This window comes from Oncorhynchus clarkii, chromosome 3 (assembly GCF_045791955.1).
Source record: "Oncorhynchus clarkii lewisi isolate Uvic-CL-2024 chromosome 3, UVic_Ocla_1.0, whole genome shotgun sequence".
In the NCBI taxonomy this organism is placed as follows: domain Eukaryota; kingdom Metazoa; phylum Chordata; class Actinopteri; order Salmoniformes; family Salmonidae; genus Oncorhynchus; species Oncorhynchus clarkii.
The window spans coordinates 59,447,877-59,468,160 of record NC_092149.1 but is presented as its reverse complement, the minus strand read 5'-3'; the positions used below and the strand labels follow the sequence as shown (position 1 = coordinate 59,468,160).

The 20,284-nt window shown below is 42.6% G+C and overlaps 1 protein-coding gene and 1 pseudogene across 1 annotated transcript in view; one reads left to right on the top strand and one right to left on the bottom strand.

Moving 5' to 3' along the window:
• LOC139400102 (receptor activity-modifying protein 1-like) overlaps nt 1-20,284 on the bottom strand; it is a 70,578-nt gene that overhangs the window by 42,304 nt on the left and 7,990 nt on the right. The gene's annotated exons all lie outside the window — the stretch shown is intronic.
• Nucleotides 801-2,084, top strand: LOC139405558 (uncharacterized; annotated as a pseudogene).

Genomic DNA, 20,284 nt, shown 5'->3' with positions numbered 1-20,284 from the left:
ATGTTTTACACCCTAGTTCATGAGTTGTCAAATAATTCCTGAGTTAATGCTTGGAGTCTTCACAAATCGTGTGACATAAAACACTACCTTTATTTCTTTACATTAATGACATTTATGACAGTGTTATTTGTAATTATTAAGCATTTAACAATTGAATTAAAACATTGAACTTAAACCTTGTACGAATCATGAATCTTGGAGATCTCGGAAAATGCAATGTTAGTGTAACTATGCCTAGGTAAAATTTAAGTATGTTTCGCCATGAAAACAGTTCTCATGGGCACACAAATCCTCTGCCTTTACCAAATCGAATGCTTCTAACCGGATGCTAAAAACTCTAATCGAAAGAGTCACCTTATAGGCCTACTGTCATTAATGTATAGATTACTTGTTGGATGGATTGGATGCACATTGGTGTCTAGCTGTAGGCTTGTTGTCTAGTGATATTGTCGACCATTATCAGCTAATCCTGGAATTAAAATAAATATTGATAGAAAATTAAAGCTAAATAAATGGTCTACTATTTCTGCCAACGGAGGGCACACAAGTACCCACGCGCACCTGAAAAGCAATGCAATCAGCGCTCTAAACAGCTAATTGACAAAAGCAAGCAATGATAAATCAACGGATAAATTTAATGCATTGGAAAAAATGCTAATTTTATCAAGGACGCATGGCAAACAAATGGCTAAAATGTGGAAGTACGAAGGAAAATCTATGAGTAAAGGAGCTCAGCTGAGGCCAAAATTCAGCAGTTGGACAGCGCCCACCAGATACTGTAGAAAGAAATGGTTTAAACCATGACAGAGAGGTGAGGGTTGGTTTCATTTGGAAGCTTTTATCTTCACATTTACCACTATAAAAACAGATTTACCATTACATAAAAAAAAAATAGGATGGTTAAATTAGCATTATTTAGAGACCCCCCCATTCCCCCAAGTTTGACTTTCATTGTATTTGGGGGAGCTAACGTCTTATTCAGGGAAGCTGAGCCCCCCCGCTAGCTCCCCCGTAATTCACACCTTGCCGTTCAGTGCATGGCTGAGCACAAATAGCGTAGAGTAGGCCTAAGCTATAGGCTAGCCTCTATTAGATATGTTTCTTCTTTCTTTGCACAAGAAAAAATGTGTCTTTTATCGCCATGCTTTTGACACCATCGATCACCACATTCTTTTGGAGAGATTAGAAACCCTAATTGGTCTACACGTACAAGGTCTTACCTGGTTTAGATCTTATCTGTCTGAAAGATATCAGTGGATGTTTTGTCTGTGGATGTTTTGTCCTCTGACAAATCAATTGTAGGTTTTGGCGTTCCTCAAGGTTCCATTTTTCATTGTTTTCACTATATATTCTACCTCTTGGTGATGTCATTCGAAAACACAATGTCAGCTTTCACTGCTATGTGGACAACACATTTCGATGAAACATGGTGAAGCTCCAAAATTGCCCTCCCTGGATGTATGCGTTTCAGACATAAGGAAGTGGATGGAGACAAATGTTTTACTTTTAAACTCGAACAAAACAGAGATGCCAGTTCTAGGTCCCAAGAAACAAAGAGATCTGCTGTTGGATCTGACAATTCATCTTGATGGTTGTACAGTCGTCTCAAATAAAACTGTGAAGGACCTCTGCGTCTCTGGACCCTGATCTCTCTTTTGACGAACATATCAAGAATATTTCAAGGACAGCTTTTTTCCATCTTCGTAACGTTGCAAAACTCCAAAACGTTTTGTCCAAGAATTATGCAGAAAAGCTCATTTTAGATTAGACTACTGAAATACTCTACTCTCCAGCTATGTGGATAACGCACTAAATAAACTTAAGTTAGTGCTAAACATGGCTGTTAGAAAAAACGTGATCATATTACTCCAGTGCTAGCCGCTCTACATTGGATTCCTGTTAAGGCTTGGGCTGATTTCAAGGTTTTACTGCTAACCTACAAAGCATTACATGGGCTTGCTCCTACCCATCTCTCTGATTTGGTCCTGCCGTACATACCTACACATACGCTACGGTCACAAGACGCAGGCCTCCTTACTGTCCCTAGAATTTCTAAGCAAACAGCTGGAGGCTTTCTCCTATAGAGAGATCGGTAATGCCTCGGCGATGTTATACCCACAGCAACGATTAAAACATTCCCAAACCAGAAACCGTGGATTGATGGCAGCATTCGAGCGAAACTGAAAGCACAAACAACTGCTTTTAACCAGGGCAAGGTGACCGGAAACATGACCGAATACAAACAGTGTAGCTATTCCCTCCGCAAGGCAATCAAACAAGCTAAGTGTCAGTATAGAGACAAAGTAGAGTCGCAATTCAACGGCTCAGACACAAGAGGTATGTGGCAGGGTCTACAGTCAATCACGTATTACAAAAAGAAAACCAGCCCCGTCACGGACCAGGATGTCTTGCTCCCAGACAGACTAAATAACTTTTTTGCTCGCTTTGAGGACAATACAGTGCCACTGACATGGCCCGCTACCAAAACCTGCGGGCTCTCCTTCACTGCAGCCAATGTGAGTAAAACATTTAAACGTGTTAACCCTCGCAACCACACTGCACACTGCCCTAACCCATCTGGACAAGAGGAATACCTATGTAAGAATGCTGTTCATCGACTACAGCTCAGCATTTAACACCATAGTACCCTCCAAACTTGTCATCAAGCTCGAGACCCATCTCCACCCCTCAACACTGGGGCCCCACAAGGGTGCGTTCTGAGCCCTCTCCTGTACTCCCTGTTCACCCATGACTGCGTGGCCATGCACGCCTCCAACTCAATCATCAAGTTTGCGGACGACACTACAGTGGTAGGCTTGATTACCAACAACGACGAGACGGCCTACAGGGAGGAGGTGAGGGCCCTCGGAGTGTGGTGTCAGGAAAATAACCTCACACTCAACGTCAACAAAACAAAAGGAGATGATTGTGGACTTCAGGAAACAGCAGAGGGAGCACCCGCCTATCCACATCGACGGGACAGTAGTGGAGAGAGTAGTAAGTTTCAAGTTCCTCGGCATACACATCACGGACAAACTGAATTGGTCCACCCACACAGACAGCGTTGTGAAGAAGGCGAAGGAGCGCCTCTTCAACCTCAGGAGGCTTAAGAAATTTGGCTTGTCACCAAAAGCACTCACAAACTTCTACAGATGCACAATCGAGAGCATCCTGTCGGGCTGTATCACCGCCTGGTACAGCAACTGCTCCGCCCACAACCTTAAGGCTCTCCAGATGGTAGTGAGGTCTGCACTAAGCATCACTGGGGGCAAACTACCTGCCCTCCAGGACACCTACACCACCCGATGTCACAGGAAGGCCATAAAGATCATCAAGGACAACAACCACCCGAGCCACTGCCTGTTCACCACTCTATCATCCAGAAGGCAAGGTCAGTACAGGTGCATCAAAGCAGGGACCAGGAGACTGAAAAACAGCTTCTATCTCAAGGCCATCTTAAACAGTGTTAAACAGCCAACACTAACATTGAGTGACTGCTGCCAACATACTGACTCAACTCCAGCCACTTTAATAATGGAAATTGATGGAATTGATGTAAAAAATGTATCACTAGCCACTTTAAACAATGTCACTTAATATAATGTTTACATACCCTACATACAGTGCCTTGCGAAAGTATTCGGCCCCCTTGAACTTTGCGACCTTTGCCACATTTCAGGCTTCAAACATAAAGATATAAAACTGTATTTTTTTGTGAAGAATCAACAACAAGTGGGACACAATCATGAAGTGGAACAACATTTATTGGATATTTCTAAATTTTTTAACAAATCAAAAACTGAAAAATTGGGCGTGCAAAATTATTCAGCCCCTTTACTTTCAGTGCAGCAAACTCTCTCCAGAAGTTCAGTGAGGATCTCTGAATGATCCAATGTTGACCTAAATGACTAATGATGATAAATACAATCCACCTGTGTGTAATCAAGTCTCTGTATAAATGCACCTGCACTGTGATAGTCTCAGAGGTCCGTTAAAAGCACAGAGAGCATCATGAAGAACAAGGAACACACCAGGCAGGTCCGAGATACTGTTGTGAAGAAGTTTAAAGCCAGATTTGGATACAAAAAGATTTCCCAAGCTTTAAACATCCCAAGGAGCACTGTGCAAGCGATAATATTGAAATGGAAGGAGTATCAGACCACTGCAAATCTACCAAGACCTGGCCGTCCCTCTAAACTTTCAGCTCATACAAGGAGAAGACTGATCAGAGATGCAGCCAAGAGGCCCATGATCACTCTGGATGAACTGCAGAGATCTACAGCTGAGGTGGGAGACTCTGTCCACAGGACAACAATCAGTCGTATATTGCACAAATCTGGCCTTTATGGAAGAGTGGCAAGAAGAAAGCCATTTCTTAAAGATATCCATAAAAAGTGTTGTTTAAAGTTTGCCACAAGCCACCTGGGAGACACACCAAAGTGTGGAAGAAGGTGCTCTGGTCAGATGAAACCAAAATTGAACTTTTTGGCAACAATGCAAAACGTTATGTTTGGCGTAAAAGCAACACGGCTGAACACACCATCCCCACTGTCAAACATGGTGGTGGCAGCATCATGGTTTGGGCCTGCTTTTCTTCAGCAGGGACAGGGAAGATGGTTAAAATTGATGGGAAGATGGATGGAGCCAAATACAGGACCATTCTGGAAGAAAACCTGATGGAGTCTGCAAAAGACCTGAGACTGGGACGGAGATTTGTCTTCCAACAAGACAATGATCCAAAACATAAAGCAAAATCTACAATGGAATGGTTCAAAAATAAACATATCCAGGTGTTAGAATGGCCAAGTCAAAGTCCAGACCTGAATCCAATCGAGAATCTGTAGAAAGAACTGAAAACTGCTGTTCACAAATGCTCTCCATCCAACCTCACTGAGCTCGAGCTGTTTTGCAAGGAGGAATGGGAAAAAATTTCAGTCTCTCGATGTGCAAAACTGATAGAGACATACCCCAAGCGACTAACAGCTGTAATCGCAGCAAAAGGTGGCGCTACAAAGTATTAACTTAAGGGGGCTGAATAATTTTGCACGCCCAAGTTTTCAGTTTTTGATTTGTTAAAAAAGTTTGAAATATCCAATAAATGTCGTTCCACTTCATGATTGTGTCCCACTTGTTGTTGATTCTTCACAAAAAAATACAGTTTTATATCTTTATGTTTGAAGCCTGAAATGTGGCAAAAGGTTGCAAAGTTCAAGGGGGCCGAATACTTTCGCAAGGCACTGTAACTCATCTCATATGTATATGTATATACTGTACTCTATATCATCTACTGCATCTTGCCATCTTTATGTAATACATGTATCACTAGCCACTTTAAACTATGCCACTTTATGTTTATATACCCTACATTGCTCATATGTATCTAATATGTATATACTGTACTCTATACCATCTACTGCATCTTGCCTATGACGTTCTGTACCATCACTCAGTCATACTTTTACACTTGTGTGTATAAGGTAGTAGTTGTGGAATTGTTAGGTTAGATTACTCGTTAGTTATTACTGCCTTGTCGGAACTGGAAGCACAAGCATTTCGCTACACTCGCATTAACATCTGCTAACCATGTGTATGTGACAAATAAATTTGATTTGATTTAGAGCTCCATTTTATGGAATGATCTACCTATCCATATGAGAGATGCAGACTCGGTCTCAACCTTTTAGTCTTTACTGAAGACTCATCTCTCCAGTAGGTGCTATGATTGAGTGTAGTCTGGCCCAGAGGTGTGAAGGTGAACGGCAAGGCACTGGAGCAACGAACTGCCCTTGCTGCCTCTGCCTGGCCGTGCTACCTGGTCTCTCCACTGGGATTCTCTGCCTCTGACCCTATTACAGGGGCTGAGTCACTGGCTTACTAGTGCTCTTCCATGCCATCACTTGAAGGGGTGCGTCACTTGAGTGGGTTGAGTCACTGACGTGATCTTCCTGTCTGGTTTTGCACCCTCTCGGACTTGTGCGGTGGAGGAGATCTTCGTGGGCTATTTTCAGCCTTGTCTCAGGGTAGGTAGTAAGTTGGTTGTGTGCTGATATCCCTCTAATGGTGTGGGGGGCTTGCTTTGGCAAAGTGGGTGGTTTTATATCCTGCCTGGTTGGCCCTGTCCGGAGGAGCCACAGTGTCCCCCTGCCCACCCTTGTCTCAGCCTCCAGTATCTATGCTGCAATAGTCTATGTCTATGTGCCAGGGGAATAGGGTCAGTTTGTTATATCTGGTGTAATTCTCCTGTTTTATCTGGTGTCCTGTGTGAATTTAAGTATGCTACCTCTAATTCTCTCTCTCTCCCCCTCTCCCTCCCGGAGGACCTAAGCCATAGGATCATGCCTCAGGACTACTTTGCCTCAGGACTCCTGGCTGTCCCCAGTGCACCTGGTCCTTCTGCTGCTCCAGTTTAAACTGTTCTACCTGCGACTAGGGAACCCTGACCTGTTCACCGGACGTGCTACCTCATCCCAGACCTGCTGTTTTCGACTCGCTCTCTCTCTCTCTATCACACCTGCTGTCTCGACCTCTGAATCTTCATTTTCTACAACCACTGTGATTATTATTTGACCCTGCTGGACATCTATAAACATTTGAACATCTTGAAGAACAATCTGGCCTTAAATGGGCATGTGCTCTTATAATCTCCACCCCGCACAGCCAGAAGAGGACTGGCCATTCCTGTGCCTGTCTCCAATTTACACGTGACACCAAATCATTCAAAATAGACTACTAAAGCATGATCTTATTTTTGTATAGACAGGATTTGGCTATATAATTTTGGCAAATATTTAAATTTATAGTTAGGGAACGTGATATCATAAGGGAATTGCTTAGTCCGCACTTAACAGTAGAACTAGTTATCTCACACGCTCTTGCAGAAAAGTAGCCTGTGTGAGCTCTAACAGTAGCTTAAATGTACAGTTAAAGTATCAATCACCAATAAATGAATGAACTTCAGAGATAATAGGCTGATTTATGATGTTAACAACATGCTTTTATTAGCCTACCAGAATCGCCTACAAAGAGGTTTGTGATAGGCCTTCAATTAAAAGGTTAAACTTTGTATAGCCTACAGTTCACATTAACAGGAAAAAATAAATTTAAGATGACATAATGAAGAGTCAACTTTCCTGAAGACACTTTGTTTAATCATTGAAGTGTTGGCTAATGGTTTACTGAAATGTAAGGAAGCTATCTGATTTTCAATAGCGCCGATGAGAAATGCCTAATTTGATAAGGGTGAACCGTGCGTAATGGATGGATTTGGCAGACGGGTTGTAACATAAATCCTCCCATTGCCATGATCAACTTGCTGTGGCATGCAGTTTTATAGCCTCATGCAGTAGTAGCAGTTATAATAAATAATATTTGCATTTATTTATCTAGGCAAGTCAGTTAAGAACAAATTCTTATTTACAATGCCTGTCTACCCCGTTCAAACCCTAACCCAGAAGACACTGGGCCAATTGTGCACCGCCCTATGGCACTCACAATCACGGCTAGTTGTGATACAGCCTGGAATTGAACCAGGTTCTGTAGTGGTGTCGCCTCTAGCACTGAGATGCAGTGCCTTAGACCGCTGCGCCACTCGGGAGCCCTATTAAACTATTACTACCTTAAAATTCTGAGCAGGCTGACACGGGCCGATTAGGCTATTTCAAATACTTCAAGCTATAGTCAAAAGTCACCTACAGGACAAAAGATTCTGAGGTGCACACAGATTATTTGGACAATGTTGTGTGGAGTTATGAGCAAGAAGAAGTTTAAGTAATGTCTAACTGTGTCTTTGGTAAATAAGTGTCACAATACACAGGAACATATTTATCAATAAGGGCATTTGAAGCTGAGCAGAGATCTTCATGCCTTCTGCCTAATCTGATATCGCAAATGACCGGCATAGAGCGGTTTAAATACACCAATAATGTATATAATGTATAAGTTTTCTTTTGGTGATATCGCCATTTTGCATGCCCTTGATGACAGTCTGTTTGATTACAGCCAAAAGCTGTTTTGTGGGGTTTGTAGTTAGTCTCTTATAGAACTTCTGATCAATCAGTTGCCTGAGTACTTCAGTATTATAGACAGCGTAGTCATGTACAGTAACAGCGCCTCCCTTGTATGCTAGGAGGACGACTACAGATGTGTTATTTGGGAGATTTAAGGGTTTGTTTCTCAGTGCGGGTAGCGTTATTCCTGACATTTTCGATTGCCTTTAACTTGTATATGTCTATGTAGTACTATACGTATCCACAACTGAGTCAATAAGCGCAGGTATAATGAACATAGATGGAACCCTAAACACACTGTGTGTGCAGAGGGGTTGCAATCTCTAAAGTTTCAGATGCAACGTGCATATGAATTGTCGAAACGCTTTGCAGTTTGTGCGTCCTGATATTTAGGTTGATTTGCTCCTATATGGATTATTTTGTATATATTTTCTGTAAATAGTTCACTAAGGTTTATTGCACTGTACTGGCAGTCTACTTGTTTTCTTTCTCCAATTCCACCCCAAAACAGCACAATACACATTTAAAAATCTGCTCAATTAGCACTGATCCTCGATCCACACTCGCCCACTTACATGCTCTGGTATTCAACAGCCCTGCTTTGGTCTATCAAAGAACTGTCAATCATATCAATGGATGGAATCAGTGAATGAATGGTTGCTTGGTCTGACAAGCTGCGTAACAAATTAGGCCATATTAGACTAAATAACAATTATCTTGTTTAAAAGACATAGCATCTCGTTAAAACAGCTTAGTATTTCGCTTGAACGGCATAGTTAAAAAGTATTCAAACTCGATACTAAGTCATTTGAATGAGATACTGTCTTTCAAATGAGGTAATTCCAAGAGTCAAATGGCAAACATGACTGCTTGAGAGCTGCCATTTATATGCGAGAAAATACATTCTAATCCATTTTAATTGGTTTTACATTTTATAGGCCTGCCGTTATGAAGAGGTCATAAAAACTGCACAATGACGAAGTTAATGACCCCATTAATGCCTCTCTCTCTCCCTCTCTCTCACACACAGCACAAATTAGATCTCTGTGATGTCTACCCTATGTGTTATGGTAATTAACGTGGCACTGATCTGTCACCTCTCTGTGCATTGCTGATGATAGATCACTGACCTCCATTACACCTTCCACATCCCCAATATGCCTGCAGCAGCAAGCAGTTAAACAGACTGCTTGCCCCTCTCTCTCTCGCCATTCTAATTGCGCACAATTTGTTGGGGGATGGACAATGGACACCCGACTACCTATGCATGCAACCCACCCACAGCCTCTACAAAGCTTCTGTGCCCATTTCAGAGAAGTGAGCAGGTAGCCTATATAATAATGTTGTGACTACTGCAACATTTTACGATGACACTTGGAAGTGATTAAATTCATAACTCAGCATCAGGCAAATGTAATTGTTTCAACACGACAGTGGCAGACGTTTGACTGAACAGAAGCCTGCAGCCACTCTCTGCTGTACACAATAGATTAAGATTCAGAGTACAAAAATAAAAGAGCTGTCAGTCTGAGATTTGCTTTCTGGGCTGCAACATGCTACACTACATGATGAGTACAGAGAGACAGACTGAGAAATGGGGTTGTTCCCACCACTGGATGAGACACCCCACGACACAAACACACAACAGAGAGAGACACAGAGGAGAAGGAGAGGTGGATGACGGTGGAAGAATACAATTACACAATGTTCCCGGTCCCTAGCTGCCAGGAGCCCTGTCTGTGCTCCTCTTTAAAGATCTCTTTGCAACATTCACAGACACATATATCCATAAGCTTTGGAGTCCTGCGAGAAATTAGGCATTCATTTTCAGTACATTTTTATGGTCCCTACATGAATACACCTACACATTAATTAAGATGACACTACAATTTGCTCACACAAGGCACTTTTGAGGGGTGGGTGCCAGATCAATTCAAGGTAGAGTGACTCACAAAGCTTTGTTGAAAATTCAGCTTGCTGTGCATGGTGGACAGAACACTGAATTACCCTGACTGACAGAACATTTGTGTTCATGTTTCCTGCCTAGTACAACCCAGGGAGAAATAAATACACCTGTATTGTTCCCATGTCCAGGTGTCTGGATAAACACTTGGGGGCAATAGACTAGAGCAGTGTTTCCCAACTCCGGTCCTCGAATAGCCCCAACAGCACACATATTTGTTGTAGCCCCGGACAAAAACACCTGATTCAACTTGTCAAGGGCTTGATGATTTGTTGACAAGTTGAATCAGGTGTGCTTGTCCGGGGCCACAACAAAAATATGTACTGTTGGGAGTACTCGGGGAATGGAGTTTGGAAAAACTAGACTGGAAACCAGTCAAGTGGATCAGATATCTCGCTCTGGGCTTTGAGAAGGATCTCTTTTCTCACCCGACACAGTTACCGGAGAAGAGAGTAGACAGCGGTGCAGAGAAGAGATAAGGCTATGCTAGGCTACACAAAGTAAGTCAGGCTACAGCTCAATCACACCAGGGTGGAGTACACTTACTTGAGACACTGCAGACTATAACATGGGGAGTAGCAGTAGCCAGAGGTGCAGTGATAAGATAAGGATGGCGTGCATCCAAAATGGCACCCTATTGCCTACATTGTGGGGCCCTGGGAAAAATAAGTGACCTATATAGGGAATAGAGTACCATTTCAGATGCAACGCAGGCTACATATTGGACCTTACAGGGAGAAGCAGCTTTAAGCAGCATAATGTCTAATGGATTTGGTCCATTGGCCACCCTGGCAACCCTCATGAATGATCCTCTCTTAGCACCGTGTTAAGAAGCAGCGTTGGGCACATTCAGCTCCACACAAACACAAGCACCAGAGAGAGAGAGAGATCCAGAGAGAGAGAGAAACTCTGTGACAAACAGAGATACACTACATAGCCAAAAGTTTATAGACACCTGCTCATCGAACATCTCATTACAAAATCATGGGCATTCATATGGAGTTGGTCCCCCCCTTGCTGCTATAACAGCCTCCACTCTTCTGGGAAGTCTTTCCACTAGACGTTGGAACATTGCTGCGGGGACTTGCTTCCATTCAGCCACAAGCATTAATGAGGTCAGGCACTGATGTTGGGCGATTAGGCCTGGCTCGCAGTCGGCGTTCCAATTCATCCCAAAGGTGTTCGATGGGGTTGAGGTCAGGGCTCTGCTCAGGCCAGTTAAGCTCTTCCACACCGATCTCGACAAACCATTTCTGTATGGACCTCGCTTTGTGCATGGGGGCATTGTCATGCTGAAACAGGAAAAGGCCTTCCCCAAACCGTTGCCACAAATTTGGAAGCACAGAATCGTCTAGAATATAATTGTATGCTGTAGCATTAAGATTTCCCTTCAGTGGAACTAAGGGGCCTCGCCCGAACCATGAAAAACAGCCCCAGACCATTATTACTCCTACACTAAACTTCACATTTGGCACTATGCATTTGGGCAGGTAGCGTTCTCCTGGCATCTGCCAAAACCAGATTCGAACATCGCACTGCCAGATGTTGAAGTGTGATTCATCACTCCAGAGAACGCGTTTCCACTGCTCCAGAGTCCAATGGCGGTGAGCTTTACACCACTCCAGCCGACGCTTGGCGTTGCGCATGGTGATTTTAGGCTTGTGTGCGGCTGCTCGGGCATGTAAACCCATTTCATGAAGCCCGACGAACAGTCCATGTGCTGATGTTGCTGCCAGAGGCAGTTTGGAATTCGGTAGTGAGTGTTGAAACAGATGACAGACGATTTTTACTCACTACACGCTTCAGCAATTGGCGGTGCCGTTTTGTGAGCTTGTGTGTCCTACCACTTCATGGCTGAGCTGTAGATGTTTCCACTTCACAATAACAGCACTTACAGTTGATTGGGGCAGCTCTAGCAGGTACAGAAATTTGACTGACTTGTTAGAAAGGTGGCATCCTATGACTGTGCCACTTTGAAAGTCACTGAACTCTTCAGTAAGTCCATTCTACTGCCAATGTTTGTCTATGGAGATTGCATGGCTGTGTGCTCGATTTTATACACCTGTCAGAAATGGGTGTGGCTGAAAAATCAGAATCCACTAATTTGAATGGGTGTCCACATCCTTTTGGCCATGTAGTGCATATATATATCAGTACCAGTCAAAAGTTGACACACCTACTCATTCAAGGCTTTTTCTTTATTTTTACTATTTTCTACATTGTAGAATAATAGTGTAGACCTCAAAATGTTGAAATAGCACATTAGAATCATGTACTAATCAAAAGTGTTAAGCAAATTATAATATATTTTATATTTGAGATTCTTCAAAGTAACCACCCTCTGCCTTGATGACAGCTTTGCACACTCTTTGCATTCTCTCAACCAGCATCATGAGGTAGTCACCTGGAAGCTAATTTGTGGAATTTCTTTCCTTCTTACTGCATTTGAGCCAATCAGTTGTGTTGTGACAAAGGCAGGGGTGGTATACAGAAGATGGCCCTATTTGGCCTAATATTTGACCAAGTCCAAATTATGGCAAAAACAGCTCAAATAAGCAAGGAGAAATGACAGTCCATCATTATTTTAAAACATGAAGGTCAGAAAAGTTAGAGAACTTTGAAAGTTTCTTCAAGTGCAGTCACAAAAACCATCAAGCCCTATGATGAAACTGGCTCTCATGAGGACCGCCACAAGAAAGGAAGACCCAGAGTTACCTCTGCTGCAGAGGATAAGGTCATTAGAGTTACCTGCCTCAGAAATTGCAGCCCAAATAAATGCTTCACAGAGTTCAAGTAACAGACACATCTCAACATCAACTGTTCAGAGGAGACTGTGCGAATCAAGCCTTCGTGGTCAAATTGCTGCAAAGAAACCACTACTAAAGGACTCCAATAATAAGAAGACTTGCTTGGGCCAAGAAAAATTAGCAAGGGACATTAGACCTGTGGAAATCTGTCCTCTAGTCTGATGAGCCCAAATGTGAGATTTTTGGTTCCAAGTGTCTTTGTGAGACGCAGAGTAGGTGAACGGATGATCTCTGCATGTGTGGTTCCCACTGTGAAGCATGGAGGAGGTGGTGTGATGATGCTTTGCTGGTGACACTGTCATTGATTTATTTAGAATTCAAGGCACACTTAACCAGCATGGCTCCCATAGCATTCTGCAGCGATATGGCATTCCATCTGGTTTGTGCTTAGTGGGAAGCTGTTTGAGAGAATGCCAAAATTGTGCAAAGCTGTCATAAAGGCAAAGGGTGGTTAGTTTGAAGAATCTAAATTGTTTGAACACTTTTGGTTACTACATGATTCCATATGTTATTTCATAGTTTGATGTCTTCACTAATATTCTACAATATAGAAAATAGTAAAACATAAAGAAAAAATGTTGAATGAGTAGGTGTGTCCAAACTTTTGAGAGAGAAATCCTGCCTCTCCTTGTTTTCTGTCCTCAATAAATGAACAGTGTGCTGCAGCAGCGCTGGGCAGACAGGAGAATGAGTGAGCCCAGATCTGCATAATGAATAATAAGCTAATGCAGGGAGCTGCCAAGCCCACTGAACGATGCTCTGCTGTGTACCAAATGGCACCCTATTACCTATAGTGCACGCACTACTTTTGAACAGGGCCCATAGGGGGATAAAATATTCACCAGCCGCTAAGCTTACACCTGTCCCTTAAAGCAGCTAAATTATAGTCACAAGCCCCATCCTGAATCTTTCAGGAGTTCCAATGAGACTTCAGTGAACAGGTTTTCATTGCTACCTGTCGTACTCAGCCATTGGCACCTGTTTCAATGTTTTTTTGCGTGTGACACTCATTCATAGCGGTATTTTACCGGCATAAACTACAGTTCACTCAAATGTTAACTCAGTGAGAATTTACAAAGACAGTCAACCTTCATGTGCCAAGGTACTCAACTTTATATCAATTATAACAGTACAGGAAAAAACTGACCTGAGCAATCAGGTAAAAGCAGAACAAAGTCACAAATTGACAGTTGTGTCTGTGTGTACGCATACTTTGGTGAGCTGTGTGCACTCTCTTAATACGCAGCACGCAGCTCACTTGGATCAGAGAGCAAGCGGTACCCAATGAGTCGGCCAGCTAAGTGCTTGAAGCAGTGCTGCTATATGCACACACAGGGGGCTTCAGAGAGAGTTGAAGCATGGCTTCAACGGGAAACAGCCAAGCAGCCAGGCTCCACAACTACACTTCATTACGGTTAAGGCCCAGATATGTGGCTGGCTGCTCACTGAATGACTGGACTCTGAAAGTATTGTCCTAACTCTCTCTCCCAAACAGCTGTGACCAGTAGGGCAACTGTGAAGAGATATAGCATGTGTCCCTATTCCCTATGTAGTGCACTGGTCAAAAGTAGCGCACTATAACTAGGGATAGGGAGTCATTTAGGCTGCAGATATGCTGTATCTAAATACAGAGGTGGTGATGGAAGAGAGGAGTCTCTTTTCGTTACTTCTCTACCTGGGCGACTTTGGGTCACTAATGAGAAGCCATTGGCTGTCTGTCTGCAGCGAACAGTGCTGCTGTGCTTTTTGTTATATAAGGTCAAATGTGATTTATAACACAGGCATTAAAGCCAATGGGCTGTAAAATCAGCTTTGCTGCTCACTGAGTGAGTGAAATAAATAATGCTGCTGTTATTGTGGGGCCCCACAATCTTAAAATATGGACTTATCGATATGGAAGACTAACCATACAAAGAGTTGTAGATAGTCATTTTTAAAGAGAAAGGCAGGTATTGATCATGTTACACTTGAGCTCAACTACATAAAAGGCATGGTTTTGTTTCTGATCCCTCCACACATACTTTAGCTTACGCCAGATGAATCCCATCAGTCCAATGACAAGTGGGTGGACCTGTCTCACGAGTCCAACTGGATGTGAGAACAAAGCAAAGCTGCCAACTGTAAAGTTATAAACAAGCAAAACATCAATCTCCACTTGTTCATCCTGCCTACCTCGGTCCCCGCCTCCACCATTTCTCATTATTCTCTCCCGTTAAGAGGAATTCTCTTTGCCAAACAGGGAGATTTATTCAGTTTCTAGCACGTCATCTGATTCCTTCTCCCAGGAATAATGATGTATGCCTTGTTGGAGTGGGGCAAAGTGTGTCCAAAACAAATGTAAAGAACCCCACACTAGTGGATACAGAAGACTGACTTAAACTGTATGTCCATGCGTGTTAGGTAGAGGGCCAGAGAGAGTAGCGGGGAGCCCACTTGCTTCTCCTGTGAGGGTAATAAATCTAAGAGAGACTCAGCGGTGACTGCCACACAAAGCCAGCTCTGAAAGGGAGGAGAGGAACACTTGACATTTCTCTTCCCTGCTGTCATCATCCCCATGGGGTCATGGTTTTATTCCCTACCAGCGGTAGACGCTCTGTCTCCTAAGCTACTTAGCCTTACCCCCTTCTCCTCCCTCTTCCTTCTCATCCTCCTGCTCCAATGTTCCACTCCAAGTCCATACCTCAGCCTTGTCAGCATCTCTGATTGAACGCTTGATAAACTCAGTGATGTCACGTAATGATGAAAAACAGGATTCAAAAGGTCTGAGTTCCAATGGAACAGAACTGAGAAATAACAGAAGACACGGCTTTGCAACATGCCAACATGCATATAAACATAGTTCAATTTGAGATTTTAGTCCTTGCCAGAGCATAACCTCAAATGGGAAAGAATGCTGGTGTGCCTCATGGGGAGAAAGCAGCACAATCTGGGTTTACAGATTAATTAAACTGTTTCTTATTTGAAGTGTTTGCGTCACCCAAGAATGCTAGTTCTAATCCAGCAACGGCCCTCAGTTACTCATTATTCAGGAGCAGAAGCCCTTTTGGTATTTCTACATTTTTAATTACAACCACACTGTAGCTAAAATATAAGCATGGATCAAACTGAGTTCAGGACAGATAACACAAACAATAAAAAAAAACATACTGCTAACTTCCATTTTTCAAGGAGAGTGGAATTCCTCCCTCAGGTAATTGTTTAAGCTTTATTTAGACAACAGGGGAATGATAGAGACCGAGACAGGCCATTCAAATACTCTGAGCTTGTTTTTAATATGATTTTCTTGGGATGTTCAGCCAGGACTCTGAGTACAGTAGTGTGTGGACACAGCATTTAGCACAAAATGTCATGTGTATTGATTGAGGTTCTGTAATGAACAAAACACTAGGGAGGAATGTTTTGTCATGAAACGTTCCCATTTCTACACACTCAGTCCTGAGAGTTTAAATGAGACTCGTCGTGTGTGGACACAGCATTTAACACAAAAGGTCATGGGTATTGATTGAGGTTCTATAATGAACAAAACACAAGGGAAGAATGTTTTGGCATGAGACTTCCCATTTCTACACACTCAGTCCTGAGAGTTTAAATGAGACTTGTGAGACAGGCCTCATTTAAAGGTAGGAGCTGTGGTATGGGTCATATCACAGTGGCCTACTGCAGTTATAACTGTCACACACAACTAAACATTACGGACCATTACAGTACCATATGAGGCATACACAGTTGTCAAAATTTATTTTTGCTTTGGGGGAGGGTTGTGTGTGTTTTTTAATGGGGCACAGGGGAAAGTAGTGAGTTTTTTCCCTGGTTTACATTCACTCTTTTGTTGGTTTTACTACATACATTTCTTCCATCCTAGACAAATTGTCTCATCTGCTTGCATGCACCTCCCCTATATCAAAGTGTTTCGGTACTTCCCATACTTCCCATACGCATAACGCTTTTCCGTGTGCTAACTTTCACTATATCACAGGTGAATATAGTCTACCAGCCGATATAACTGTCTATCCTGCCCTCCATCCACCATTCATAGTGACAATAGGGGTAGGTGGTTTGTTTGTCCAGATCTGCAATATACTAACTAGCAATCATATCACACATAAAAGCATTCAAAGCTGCATCCATTTTCTATATGAATCCACAAGAACGTTGCGCATGGGTAGCCTAGTGGTTAGAGCGTTGGACTAGTAACCGGAAGGTTGCAAGTTCAAATCCCCCAGCTGACAAGGTACATATCTGTCGTTCTGCCCCTGAACAGGCAGTTAACCCACTGTTCCTAGGCCGTCATTGAAAATAAGAATTTATTCTTAACTGACTTGCCTAGTTAAATAAAGGTAAAATTAAATTTAAAAAACCGTTGCGCATGAAAGAACAGTGAAGACATGAGACACTCAGCTCAAAAAGCTTCCCTTTTGATCTTGTTTAGGGACAATTATCCTACCTAGACTAGAACACCACAATGCAATAAATAATTATATTATTGTTTTCAAGTGAGTACAAAATTATACTCCAGGCAGCAGTGAAAATGTCATTTGAATAACGGCGCAAAAGGCCCGTGATTTGAATGTTCAATTCCACTTGGACTGGTTGTGGGTCTACTCTCGACAGTTTATAAGGTCTATAAATAAAGTAACAGAAATCATAAGGAATAAGGTTTTAAAGTGTCTGACCCATATCTAGGAGCTATAAGAAAGCTCAGGAAATATTTCGGTTTTTGGACCTGATTTTTTTGTTGGCACATTTGTATGGATTGCCTTCAGACAAGTCTTTGTGAGAGTCATAGAGCAAAACGTAGAACACCATCGTTTTCATGAGAGTCTCGTCTTTCCATAGTGGGCTCATATTAGTTAGTAGAACATACCGTTCGTATGCTACAGTTTTCGTGAGAAGTTTTCGAAAGAAGAACGATTTTCGGGATGTCTCCTGGGATGCGGTCCAAACATTTAAAAGACACACCCTCGTCCACTTACCCTCGACTATTGCCCTTGGGGGAATCCCCGTCGCCATCTTGGAGGGTGGTCCAAATGATTAGCCAAGCAAGGGAAATTTGCATTGTAAGCCCCTCAGCCCTCGTTTTTAGTTGGCTTTGCGAGTGTACAATTATGTTCACTCCGGGGCCTGAAACTCCCCATACTTCAATTCACAACGAATGTACATCCGCTAAGAAAAGTCAGCGAAAACATAAAAACAACATAAATGGAGAAGTCAACATACAAGTGTAAATAAAAACAAATAAGTTAGAAATTGTGCTACTTATGCACAAACACGTGTTGTAAAAAGTTTATCCGTTTTTGTTTGGTTATCTTTTGGAAATTGTAGAAATATAACTTTTTCCTTCTTCAGAAGTTTCAGCTAGGCAAGCTAACGTTAGTTAATTTGCTAGTTATCATACAGTAGGCGTATATTAATAATGATATATTTAATATCAGTAAACATCATAATTGACTGTGGCGCATATTAAGCACCTACAAGCTATCAGTGGCTGAAAAACAATCATCGCAGGATGAACAAGTGACGAATTTCCGGCAAACGGAGGTCCATATAAAAATCATTCCTTCCTCCCTTGCCCTGCAAGTGTATACCCGTCAGAAGTCATGATACGCCTTCAGAAGTGTCCACTTAATTTGAGGGCTGAGGGGATAGGGTGTGTGTTAAGTGTTTGGACCGCAGACGGGTCTGACAAACAGCGCTGTAGCTCAGCGCTCAGATTTAGATGCATACCATACAAAAAACAACACATATCTCTAGCTTAAACACTGATGATTTAAAAAATTGGGATTTAATTTTTTTTTTAAATTAGATTGACGCACCGATGCATCAATAGACTTCTTGTATTTTTTATTTGGTACATGAAAATTTAACAGCAAAAGCTATTTATGCTCAGACTTATCTGCAACAAGTCAATTAGATGGAAACATAAGTCTGATGGGAAAATGCGCATTTTAGAATATTCAAATGAAAATCTGTCACCAATTGGATGGAAACCTAGCTATAGACACCCTAAAGACTCTTGCAAGCTCCACACATCTAAAGAATAAGCTACACTCTTAGAAGAAAAGGTGCTATCTAGAACCTTAAAGGGTTCTTCGGCTGTCCCCATAGAAGAAACCTTTGTTGCAGGTTTTTTATTTTACCTAGTTGAGAACAAGTTCTCATTTGCAACTGCGACCTGGCCAAGATAAAGCAAAGCAGTTCGACACATGCAACAACACAGAGTTACACATGGAAAAAACAAACATACAATCAATAATACAGCAGAAAAATCTATATACAGCATGTGGAAATGAGGTAGGATAAGAGAGGTAAGGCAATAAATAGGCCATGGTGGCAAAGTAATTACAATATAGCAATTAAACACTGGAATGGTAGGATGTGCACAAGATGAATGTGCAAGTAGAGATACTGGGGTGCAAAGGAGCAAGATAAATAAATACAGTATGGGGATAAGATAGATTGGATGGGCTATTTACAGATGAGATATGTACAGGTGCAGTGATCTGTGAGCTGCTCTGACAGCTGGTGCTTAAAGCTAGTGAGGGAGGTAACAGTCTCCAGCTTCAGTGATTTTTGCAGTTCATTCCCGTCATTGGCAGCAGAGAACTGGAAGGAGAGGCAGCCAAAGGAAGAATTGGCTTTGGGGGTGACCAATGAGATATACCTGCTGGAGCGTGTGCTACGGGTGGGTGCTGCTATGGTGACCAGTGAGCTGAAATAAGGCAAGCTTTACCTAGCAGAGACTTGTAGATGACCTGGAGCCAGTGGGTTTGGTGATGAGTATGAAGCGAGGGCCAGCAAATGAAATCATACAGGTCACAGTGGTGGGTAGTATATGGGGCTTTGATGACATAACAGATGGCACTGTGATAGACTGCATTCAGTTTGCTGAGTAGAGTGTTAGAGGCTATTTTGTAAATGACATTGCTGAAGTCGAGGATCAGTAGGATGGTCAGTTTTACGAGGGTATGTTTGGCAGCATGAGTGAAGGATGCTTTGTTGTGAAATAGGAAGCCGATTCTAGATTTTAAGATGTTTAATGTGAGTCTGGAAGGAGAGTTTACAGTCTAACCAGAGACCTAGGTATTTGTAGCTGTCCACATATTCTAAGTCAGAACTGTCTAGTGATGCTGGACGGGCGGGCGGGTGGGTGCGGGCAGCGATCTGTTGAAGAGCATGCATTTAGTTTTACTTGCATTTAAGAGCAGTTGGAGGCCACGGAAGGAGAGTTGTATGGCATTGAAGCTCATCTGGAGGTTAGTTAACCCAGTGTCCAACGAAGGGCCGGCGGTATACAGAATGGTGTCGTCTGCGTAGAGGTGGATCAAATAATCACCAGCAGCGAGAACGACATCATTGATGTACACAGAGAAAAGAGTTGGCCCGAGAATTGAACCCTGTAGCACCCCCATAGAGACTGCCAGAGATCCGGACAACAGGCCCTCCGATTTGACATACTGAACTCTATCGGAGAAGTAGTTGATGAACCAAGCGAGGCAATCATTTGAGAA